Consider the following 10,491-nt stretch of genomic DNA (forward strand, 5'->3'; position numbering starts at 1 on the left):
TGTCGATATTTACTTGTATATGAGTTTTTGTATTCGTAGGATACCGTTAACCTATTCTTAGGTATGAACAAAAAAATAAAAATTTTTTAACGGCAGTTTCAAAAATCCATTTTAAAATTTTTAAAAATTTTGTTAAACAAATTTCAGAATTTTTTGATCATCTCATTGGGATTTATTAACAATATAATAGGGAATAAAAATGTGAAAAAATTATGAAAATATCTCTTATAGTTTTTCCGTACCTGCGATTTAAATTTTTAAATTTTCGAGAAAAACCAATTATTTGGCAATTTTTTGGCGAATTAGCTCTATTTCCTTACTCTTATGAATTTTAAGCAAAACTTATTCAGGATATTATATTCCAGATAATTCTAAATATACTCTGAAACTTTTACTAAAATCGGAAAACGTTAACTCTTAAATCGTGAAGGTCAAATGTAAAATTTTTCAATATTTGGAATTTCTCTTGGAAAGATTTCTAAATGTTCGGAATGTTGTATATTTTTGGGCCGATTTTGATGAAATTCAACAAAAATATAACACAAAGCCTAGTATTTATAAAAACAGCAGAAAAAATGAAATTAACCCTATATAGCACTTGGGGTTAAAATGACCCCAAACTTCTAAAACCATAAAAAATTATGATTTTAAAAGTTTGGGCTCATTTTAACCCCAAGTGCCATTAAGCGTTAATTTCTATTCTTGTGCTGTTATTATAAAACGTAGAGTTTATGTTATATTTTTCTTAAGTTTCATCAAAATCGGCCCAAAAGTATATAATATTTCGCATCTATCCATGAAAAATTCCAAATATTGAAACATTTTACCTTTGACCTTCACGATGTAAGGGTTAACGTTTTCCGATTTTAGTAAAAGTTTGAGGGTATATTTAGATTATCTGGACTATAATATTCTGAATAAGTTTTGCTTAAAATTCATAAGAGTAAGGAAATAGAGCTCATTCGCCAAAAAATTGCCAAATAATTGGTTTTTCTCGAAAATTTCAAAATTTAAATCGCAGGTACGGAAAAACTATAAGAGATATTTTCATAATTTTTTTCACATTTTTATTCCCTATTATATTCTTAATAAATCCCAATGAGATGATCAAAAAATTCTGAAATTTGTTTAACAAAATTTTTAAAAATTTGAAAATGGAATTTGAAACTGCCGTTAAAAAAATTTTATTTTTTTGTTCATACCTAAGAATAGGTTAACGGTATCCTACGAATACAAAAACTCATATACAAGTAAATATGGACATATTTTAAGTAAAAATGAGCTTTTATTTTAATATTTATCAAAATATGTTAATTTTGTTCCTACCTTTCTTGTTCTAGTTGCCTGAGACACGTTAATGGCCTGGCGAATTTTTAATAACTTTAACATTTTTTGACGAATTTATGTTTTTTATGTCTCATTTGAACGACAATTACGTACACATTTCGATTCTTTTAAATTAATTTGCAAAAGTAATTTTTTAATGGCAACATTTTTACAAAAACTGAAAAAATGCATTTTTCCCCTTGTAAATGCATCTCAAAACTTCAGAGGGCTTGCGGCATGTCTTAACCCCAACCGATACATAATTAACCAATAGAGTGAATGGCTGAACAATTATCAACATTCTGAAAAATATTAGGATGATTGGATAATGATAACTGGTTTGCGTTTACTATCGGAAAAAGATGCAAGCATTTTGCGATTAAACACTTTTTTTGCATTGTAATGCAAAAAATGCAGACTGCAATTATTTTGTTAAAATGTAAAAGAAATGTCAAAATCAAGGCGAATTAAAATATTGTTATTGTTATTTATAATAACAAATGTAAACATAAACAAAGTTTGATAGACGACATACATTAAACCACGGCGAAATAAGAATTAGCTGATTTCATGCACTCACCTTGTAATACGTCTTGATTGGACATTGAAGGGGTCTTTAACAATGTGACGCCAGAGGCGGTCTGGATATAGATCAGTCTATTATCTGCTCCATAGGTAGACTTCTGAACAAAAGAGCCATTATCTCTTCTTTGGGAACTACTACTATCTTTAGATTAGAGAACCGATTTACTCCACAGGGAGGGGTTATATCGCCACTCTTGTGGAATTTCGCCATTAGATTCCATGAAGTGCAAAACTGTTGCATATGCTGATATGTTGCTGTAGCCGTTTCTGGAAAACACCTGGACACATTATAACAATGCCTACAAACTTCACTTAGTACACTCAGCCAGTGGAGCACTACTAGTGGACTTGGTGTGAATCCTGGGAAAATGAAGCTTATTCTTTTCTCAAGAAGGTGCAAAATCCACTTAAGCTCTCGGATAGTGCTAAGTATCTGGGAATTATTCTAGACTCTAAGCTATCCTTGATCCCGAATATCCATGCGAGAGTGTCCAAAGCGACTATCGCTATTTATGCCTGCAGAAGGGCCATTGGGAAGACCTGGGGAATTAGCCCTAGGAATGCTAAATGGAGCACTAGTATGGTGGAAGGCTCTAAATCCACCTATTGTGGGATGATCGAGAGAATCCTGCGAATCTCTGCACTAATGATTACGGGTGCGCAACGGAGGACTCCATCTCGAGCTCTGTTCGCACTATCTACCGGCTGATCTCATGGCCAAACAATTGGCCATAAATTCGGCGGTTAGGCTAAGCACTGTAGGAGCATGCAGATCTGGTTGTACCGGCCATGCGTCTATTTTGGGAAGTGTACCTTATCTCCATGTCAACATTGACTACTGCACTCCATTACCCTTTATCAACAGACGCTTCTCTGTATCGTGAATTACCTTCTTCTAGGGATACGTTCGCCATCTATACAGATGGCTCTAAGTCTTCGGTTGGGGTTGATGGTGGCTTCTATATTCCCCATTTTCAGAAGGGGCTGTGTTTCAGGCTATAGGATCAATGTATTGTAATTCAAGCTGAAATTTCAGCGATGAAAAGGGCGGTACACTGGATGAAGTACTATAGGTCATTTAGTGTGAATATCCGAATCTGTACTGACAGTACGCCTGCTATCAAATCCTTATCAGGTGTCTACTTGACTTCCAGATTGGTACCTGAATGCCGGGTATCTCTTAATGAGATGGCGTGACATTCGAACCTGGAGTTATTCTGGGTCACTCTGGTGTACCTGGCAATGCCATTGCGGATGAACTGGCCAAAAGAGGCTCACGTCTTCAAGGTGATGAGATCGATATTCTGGTCGGTTTACCGCTATCCTGCTTTAAATTACTCATATAGCGTAAATTATTTGAGTCTGCTCAGTTCAGATGGTCTAATCTAACAAATTGCTCGATATCGAGGCTCACTTGGCCCATTCTTCACCTTTATATGGGAGCTATGGTCAATTATGAATCAATCAGAATAAAATTTGTTAGTGTGTTTTTTTTGTATATACAATTGATTTGTTGAAAAAATGTTGTAGATATCTATATAAATCAAGCATTTATGACCGATAAATCCTATTTCGGGAGCATATTTGTATGAGGGCTGTGTGAAATAACGGACCGAAATAATACATAAGATTTACATGGACAGCCAGACAGCCTATCAGCCCGGTTTTATAATCGTTTCAAGGCCTCAAAATAATTTCAAACAAAAATAGTTGTCAATTATCATGAGTTGTGGAACTAATACCGTTTTTCCTGGGTAGTTTTACATTTTATCGGGGAAATCGGGCTACATTTTCTCCTAGTCGTAAAAGTGTAAATTGTGTAAAGGTCTGTCAATGCAAGGGAGGCGTGCTGCTCCCTGATTCAAATGAAAAAAATCTGGCTGCGTCTGGATTTGAAGCGAGATTAGTATTATAAATACACTCAGGTCTTGTTTTATGCGGATTCAAATTTATGCGATTTTTAAATTACAGATTTTTTTGGGAATTTTATTTTTTTTTAAATTCTAGTGATTAAAATGATATTTTACAATATGATTATATCATCTAGTGATGAAACTGACTTTGAACCAATTCCAAAACGATGCAGACAATTATTCAATGATTCAGATTAATCATACATATTTACAGAATTTCCTTAAAATATGTTTTAGCTTATTTTTTAAATCATTTTCAGTTTTTTCTGTAATTAATGAATTAATATTATATTTTTGTTTATTTTTTTAAACGGATTTTATTTTTACTGTTTAATAAAATGAAATAAATATATTTTTGTTGATTTTTTTATGCAATTTTGTTTTGGTTTTTTAATGAAAATTTGAATTTATGCGGTTTTTCAGAATTTTGGAACGAATCATTAGTTTTTATATGAAGCTAGAGTATCGTTTTATGCGAATTCAATTTATGCGATTTTTTTGGAACGCATCTATCGCATAAAACGAGACCTGAGTGTATGCTGAAATTTAGCTTTCTAAGTATTTTGGGTGCTTCAAAAATCTTCCTATTACATACCTTGGTATTCACTTAGATAGAAGACTTACTTGGCGCCGGCATATAGAATCCAAGAGACTTTGTATGAAGTTAAAAGCATCTAGCCTTCACTGGTTAATAATAACCCTGTAAAAAAACATTTTAAAACCAATTTGGACATATGGAATCCAATTGTGGGGAATGGCCAGTAATTCCAGTATTGAGCTTATACAGAGGGCCCAGTCGAAAATTCTTAGGACCATGACGGGTGCACCATGGTACATAAGAAATGAAAACATCCACAGGGACTTGGAAGTAACGCTAGTGAAGGATGAGTTTAAGAAAGTCCGCGATAAATATATACGGAAACTGCAATCCCACCCAAATCCGCTTGCTCGGCTTCTCGCACAGAGCCAAACCAGTTCAAGGCTTTGTAGAGGAGATCTACCACCCCGCTAAGATAAGGTCCATGCATCAAGCAATGCTCTCTTTAGAGAGCAATTAGTTTTAATTTTAGTTATAAGATTTAATCACTTATTGTTAGGCCTAATGATATAGGCAGATTCAATAATTAAATAAAAAGTAAAAAAAAAACATTTGTATCGACCCTACTTCAGTTTTTTGATAACAGCGGTTTCAAATATTTCCCGATTTTCTCGGGAACTATCAACAAATGTATATGTTAAATAAAAAAATAATTATTTAAAAATCATGACTGAGTCCAAAGCTATATGCATTTGAAAATATTAAAAAAGGCGATTATTCGCTAGTTTTTTGGTTTTAAAAAGTAGTTTTCTTCCTTTTTAAGTTATCTAAAAAATTTCCAAGTAAATTTTTAACCCCCAGTAATACGAAGTCTGGTTATGTGTTAACTAATAGTTAAACTGACAGTTTTCATATAAAAATAATTTTAACCGACAGTATAACTGTTAGTTAACGTTTAACCAGGTTTCGTGTTAATGGGGATTAGGAATTTATATTTTTTGAAAAGCTAACTTTTCATCAAATATTCTAAATGAGAAAAATAAATTGAAAATTGTTAATACCGAGGGGACCAGGTCCATCCAAAAACGGCTATTTCGATGTAAAATTCAACTTTAGTGCAAAAATTCTCAAATCGAATAGTTGATATCAAAATATAGTAACCCAATTTACTATAACCCGGACGCTGGTATCGATGCGAGTTGGATATCTATCAATATAAATCTTTTGTAACTCAAAAAACGAAATTTTTTTTTTGTTAGTTAATATTTTAAATTTTATAAGTCGAAATATAAGAAATTTATGATTTTCGAATTATATGCATATAAAGCAAAATATGCAAAAAAAAATGCAATTGTAACAAAATATGCAAACAAATGAAAATTGCAATAGGTAATAGTAAGCGCTTTCAACAGGTATTATATAAGGTCTGGTATTAGTTTCAGATTAGCTTTTAGCTTCCAGGAACCAATAAGCTTCAAACCATATAAATCTGATAAGCATTTAGATTTTTAAAGTTAGAATGAAGGAAAAACACAAAAAACTTAAAGTGCAGTACATATATATATGTATTTATTTTATCCATTATCATTTTTTTATTCATAACTTTTTAAGAGTGTATAATTGTACTACTAACCAATATATTTTACATAGAACTAAATTCGATATTAAATTTATTTAAGCATTTCATTATAATAGATTTAAAATGTCCCTAACTCTCCCCTTTTCATAACTTAATTTAATTTATTTCGGAATGTTCTTAATTGATTAAATAAAAAACATTGTTTTCATGTAGCGACACCAACCTTATCAGCACTAGACACAGCCGATTATCATTCATCCATCCATCTGAGTGGTGTGGGCGCATGTAGACGACTACAATGAGCGCAGTTGAGCTTTTTGCCACAGAAGACTCCAAACACTGACTGATTTATTGCGTACAGGATTTGCTGGGGTATGATCATCAGTTGGCTGAATGAAATATTTTTTAGCAACAAAATTAGTTGTGCTGGATACAAATTGATAGTTCTGTAATTAAGAATTCGTATTATTCTCACCTGGACAGTATTGTCGCTGTCACTAATTGATTCGATGGTTCTTGCATGACAGTCGTAAATTCCATTTAATGAAATTAATAAAAAACAAACAATTAAAATGAAGACCTTGAATTTAATTGTCATTTTGTGGTTCTTGTATTTGTTGTTATTCGCCTTTTGTTGTTTGTATTATCTGTTAAATATTTGTGGCAAACGACAAAAAACCGAAACAAACCAACTAAAGATTTGGATGCCAAAAATAGACAATGATGACTCGTCGTTGTATTAAAGTCAAGTGACACTTTGATCGCAATATTTAGCACCGGGGAAAATAATAATTTTCAATGTTTCTTTTTTACTTTAACCGTACAATAAATGATGTATGATGATGATTTTTTTTTCTGTTTCTGTTGTGTCAAGTTCATTTGAAACACAGAAAAGTATAAAAATATTCTTATCATTTAATTAGTGTGTATGTATATTTTTCATTTATTTTTAAATAAATTTATATAAAAATAACAACAAACAAGATGTAGGTACTAGTAATTTAAATACTATTTATTTATTTGTGTGTAAATAATGTTTGTGATCACGAGTGTTGAAATAAATAAATATTTATTCAGGGATTGTATTTAATCCAAAGAGCTCAAGTCGTGTTCACAACTTAGTCGCTTTCTAAATTGTATTTAGAATTAGGTGTAGAATATAAGATTTTTATAGTTAGATCTCACAGAAGCCGTTAGCAGTAAAAATAGAATGCGATTATGCAAATAACGATATATAACTAATAATAAATAAAACATTATTCGATTGCTGCTAACTAATAAAGACGGAATGCAGTAGTTAAATAAATGTACATATGTTATTCAATAATACCAAAGTTTTGCTGATTTTAGATCATTGGACGGCATGGAATCATAGTCAGCCGACTTGCAAACAACGAGAATGTCAACGAAGTTCATCAGCTCTTTAAAAGTAACAGTCGATAATTGTTAAGAGACAAATTGATTTTATGCGAAAAAAAGCATAGATTAACACAAAATGAAAGTCCATTGAGTTACTGTAAGTAGCCTTACAGTTGAAGAAGGTAAAGCAGAAGGCCTTGGCTGGCTAGGACATCGTGTGTAAAAAATGCATGAGTATGGAATGGGGCAATAAGCCCTTGTGTCTGATAAATAAGGCCTTCCAGAATGCATGCTTACTACTTCTTTTCGCCGCTGGGTAGTTAACCGATGGCATTTACTAATATTAGTTCTTCAAGTTTATCCAACACACATACACCGGCCTGTTCTTATTTATTTACAAATAAAATATCTAAATTTGTACTGCATACTTTAGGGGGCTTTTTTATTACAGTTGACTGGACTCAAAAAAGCCGGTTTTAGACGGAATTTTTTATTTTTTTTTTCTTTACAAACCATTTCCTGATAATTTTGAATCTAATAAAAAAAATCATAAAAAAAAGATAGACTCAATAAATAAAGATACTGAAAAAAGTAGAAAATAGACGAAAAGAGTTTTATTTTCTGACGGGAAAAATAAAACTCCTCAAATAATGGACTGAAATAATACATAATAATGTGCCTAATCTTATCAAAATATCGTCAAAGTTGCAGACGGGCGGACGGACAAAAGTCGATCGGAACACTTAGACAAATATTTTTGGTGGTGTAGGGTATAATATAACTATTATTAATTATTAATAAATATAACGGGGTTTTTTATAGGTGTTGTTGGGTTTTTTAACGATGGATTGGAGATATAAGTCGTCAAAACATTTTATTCCAACAAATAGTTAATACGCGTGACTAAATAATATTATTAATATAGAATCGCAACACTAAGGACCTAAAAATTATTTAAAATTAATAAATATTCTATGTATATAAATACTAAAATGAAACTGCCACACATAACAAAAGCCTCCCAATAACTTGTACGATTTATTCTACTCATGCTAAAATGATTTCCGTTTCTGCAAACTATTCTTTTCCTAAGGTGAAATACATTTTCTAATCTTTATTTCGGAATCTTCTTTCAGTACAACATCATTCAATGGCTGGCAATTTGTACTTCTTGTGAGTGTTTGTGTCTCTGGGAGCGAATTTGTATGCATATCTGCTGCATGAATTTGGCCTTATGCATATTTGGGAAACATGGTGATACTCAGGTATTGATGGAGTTCGTTTTGTAGTTTATTTATTTGGTGGGTCGTACAAAAAGTAGACTGTTTATTGAAATGAACAAAAAAATAAAAACAAAACGAAATTGAAGCGAAATACTCGTAGTGACAATTTGTAGCCCAATTATTTCAAATGGAAACAACCCATACACCGTCAATATTAAATGAAACGATTGAAATTATTTTTACAGATACCAAATTTAGGACAATCATATATTAAAATGTTCTATTAAACGAGTACAAATCTTCCACATGCATGGAAACTAAAACAAATGTAATCTGACTCTATGTCATTCTTCTTCTCCACTGAATTAAAGTTTTTCAAGTTCCAAAGTAAAAATGAAAATAAAAAATAAGAAAAAATAATAGTACATATGTAGGTAGTTAGTTTAAATAAAGTTTTACTGCCGACACGCATTAGTTGAACTTTTTGTTTTAACCTGATGACATTAAGATTTTATTTTTATTTGCCATTTTCTTTAGCGCAGTTTTTTTATGGTTTCTGACAAAAGGTTAGAGTCTTGGAAACTTGTGGTGCTGCATGTTTAATTTACTACTGTGTTCCGTTGTAATAAGTGATCATTAAATATAATTAGAAAAATGTCTGTATTTCTTATCAAATACTCATATGTGCTTAAAATGAGGAGGAATTATTGTTGTTTAAATGCGGAAAAAGCAAAATCGCAAATAGATTTTTTGATAAATACAATTAATGGTATGTTTATGAGTATTCGTAGTATACTAGTCTTCAGAGTGGATCTAAATGCGAAATAAATGCTTAATTAACTAAACTATAGAGCCGATCTTTGAATTAGAAAAAAAAACTTTTTCGGATTTTAGAAAATATTGTAAAAGAAAATTTGTATAACTGCGAGCCTTTCAAATTAAGCCAAATTTTCTCTAATCGCATAGCTGCATTTAAAAACTAATGCCCCAATATTTTCTAAACCAAGGGCCTTGAGACCCTACTTCCGATAATCTATAAGGTATTAATTCAAAACTTAAACTCCACTGCATCTCTTCTATAGCCATTTATTGAATTTTTTAAATCGGGTTATCCCTTTAGAAATTATTTTCAAGATTATGCAATTAGTTCCAAAATTTTTTTTTTCAGTAGTTTTTTATCACAGCTAATATATTTACGTTTTTTTAGTATTACATAAACTGTACTAATTTGCTATAAATAGTTTGCATTAACATTAAATACTTCTTGAAATATTAAAACAAAACCTTTGAATTTTTATAAACAAATAGTTTTCAAAATTAATCCCTTAAGTGGAGCGAAGGGTTAAAGTTTATAAACGACAAAACTGATCCTTTAAAATTAGTTCTACTGTAAAACATGGCGGTGGGTCTTTGATGGTGTGGGTGTGTTGTGGGCTGTATGTCTGTCAGCTGCAGGACCTGTGAATCTTGTATTCATTGTAATTACAATGAACTGCCGATACTACTTACATTTTAAAGGACAATCTGAAAGTAAATGCTGAAAAATTAGGTCCTGTAACACCATGGGTAGTTCAGAAAGACAATGACCCAAAGCACACCGCAATAATTGTTAAGGAGTGACCATTGTATAACGTGCGTAAGCAGCTATATTCTCCTCCGCAATCTCCAGACCTTAACCAAATAGAGCTCCTGTTGGAAATTTTCGACCGGAATATTGGAAAACGAAGCATTTCGTCTAAGGACGAACTCCGAACCCTCTATAACGGAAGAGAGGGGGAAATTACTAAAGATATAACTGAATATCTTGGAAACTCTATGAAAAGGCAACTAGAGGCCGTAATTAAGCTGAATGGGAGACCAACAAAATATAAACTTTTTATTTTTGGCTGTATACTAAATTTTGACTGTGGTTTTTAGGTACTTTTCTCTTTTTCTAATAAATTTTCTACGAAATCAATTTAATTTTTC

At 31.7% G+C, this 10,491-nt stretch overlaps 1 long non-coding RNA gene across 1 annotated transcript; it reads right to left on the reverse strand.

The window, feature by feature from the left end:
• Positions 1-5,903: 5,903 nt before the first annotated feature.
• On the reverse strand, positions 5,904-6,810 carry LOC135960980 (uncharacterized). The gene is made up of 2 exons (XR_010576595.1): positions 6,417-6,810; positions 5,904-6,330 (listed from the first exon to the last, which is right to left on the reverse strand). It is a non-coding gene; the product is annotated as an uncharacterized LOC135960980 (long non-coding RNA).
• Positions 6,811-10,491: the final 3,681 nt, after the last annotated feature.

Source organism: Calliphora vicina, chromosome 5, assembly GCF_958450345.1.
Source record: "Calliphora vicina chromosome 5, idCalVici1.1, whole genome shotgun sequence".
Lineage (NCBI taxonomy): Eukaryota > Metazoa > Arthropoda > Insecta > Diptera > Calliphoridae > Calliphora > Calliphora vicina.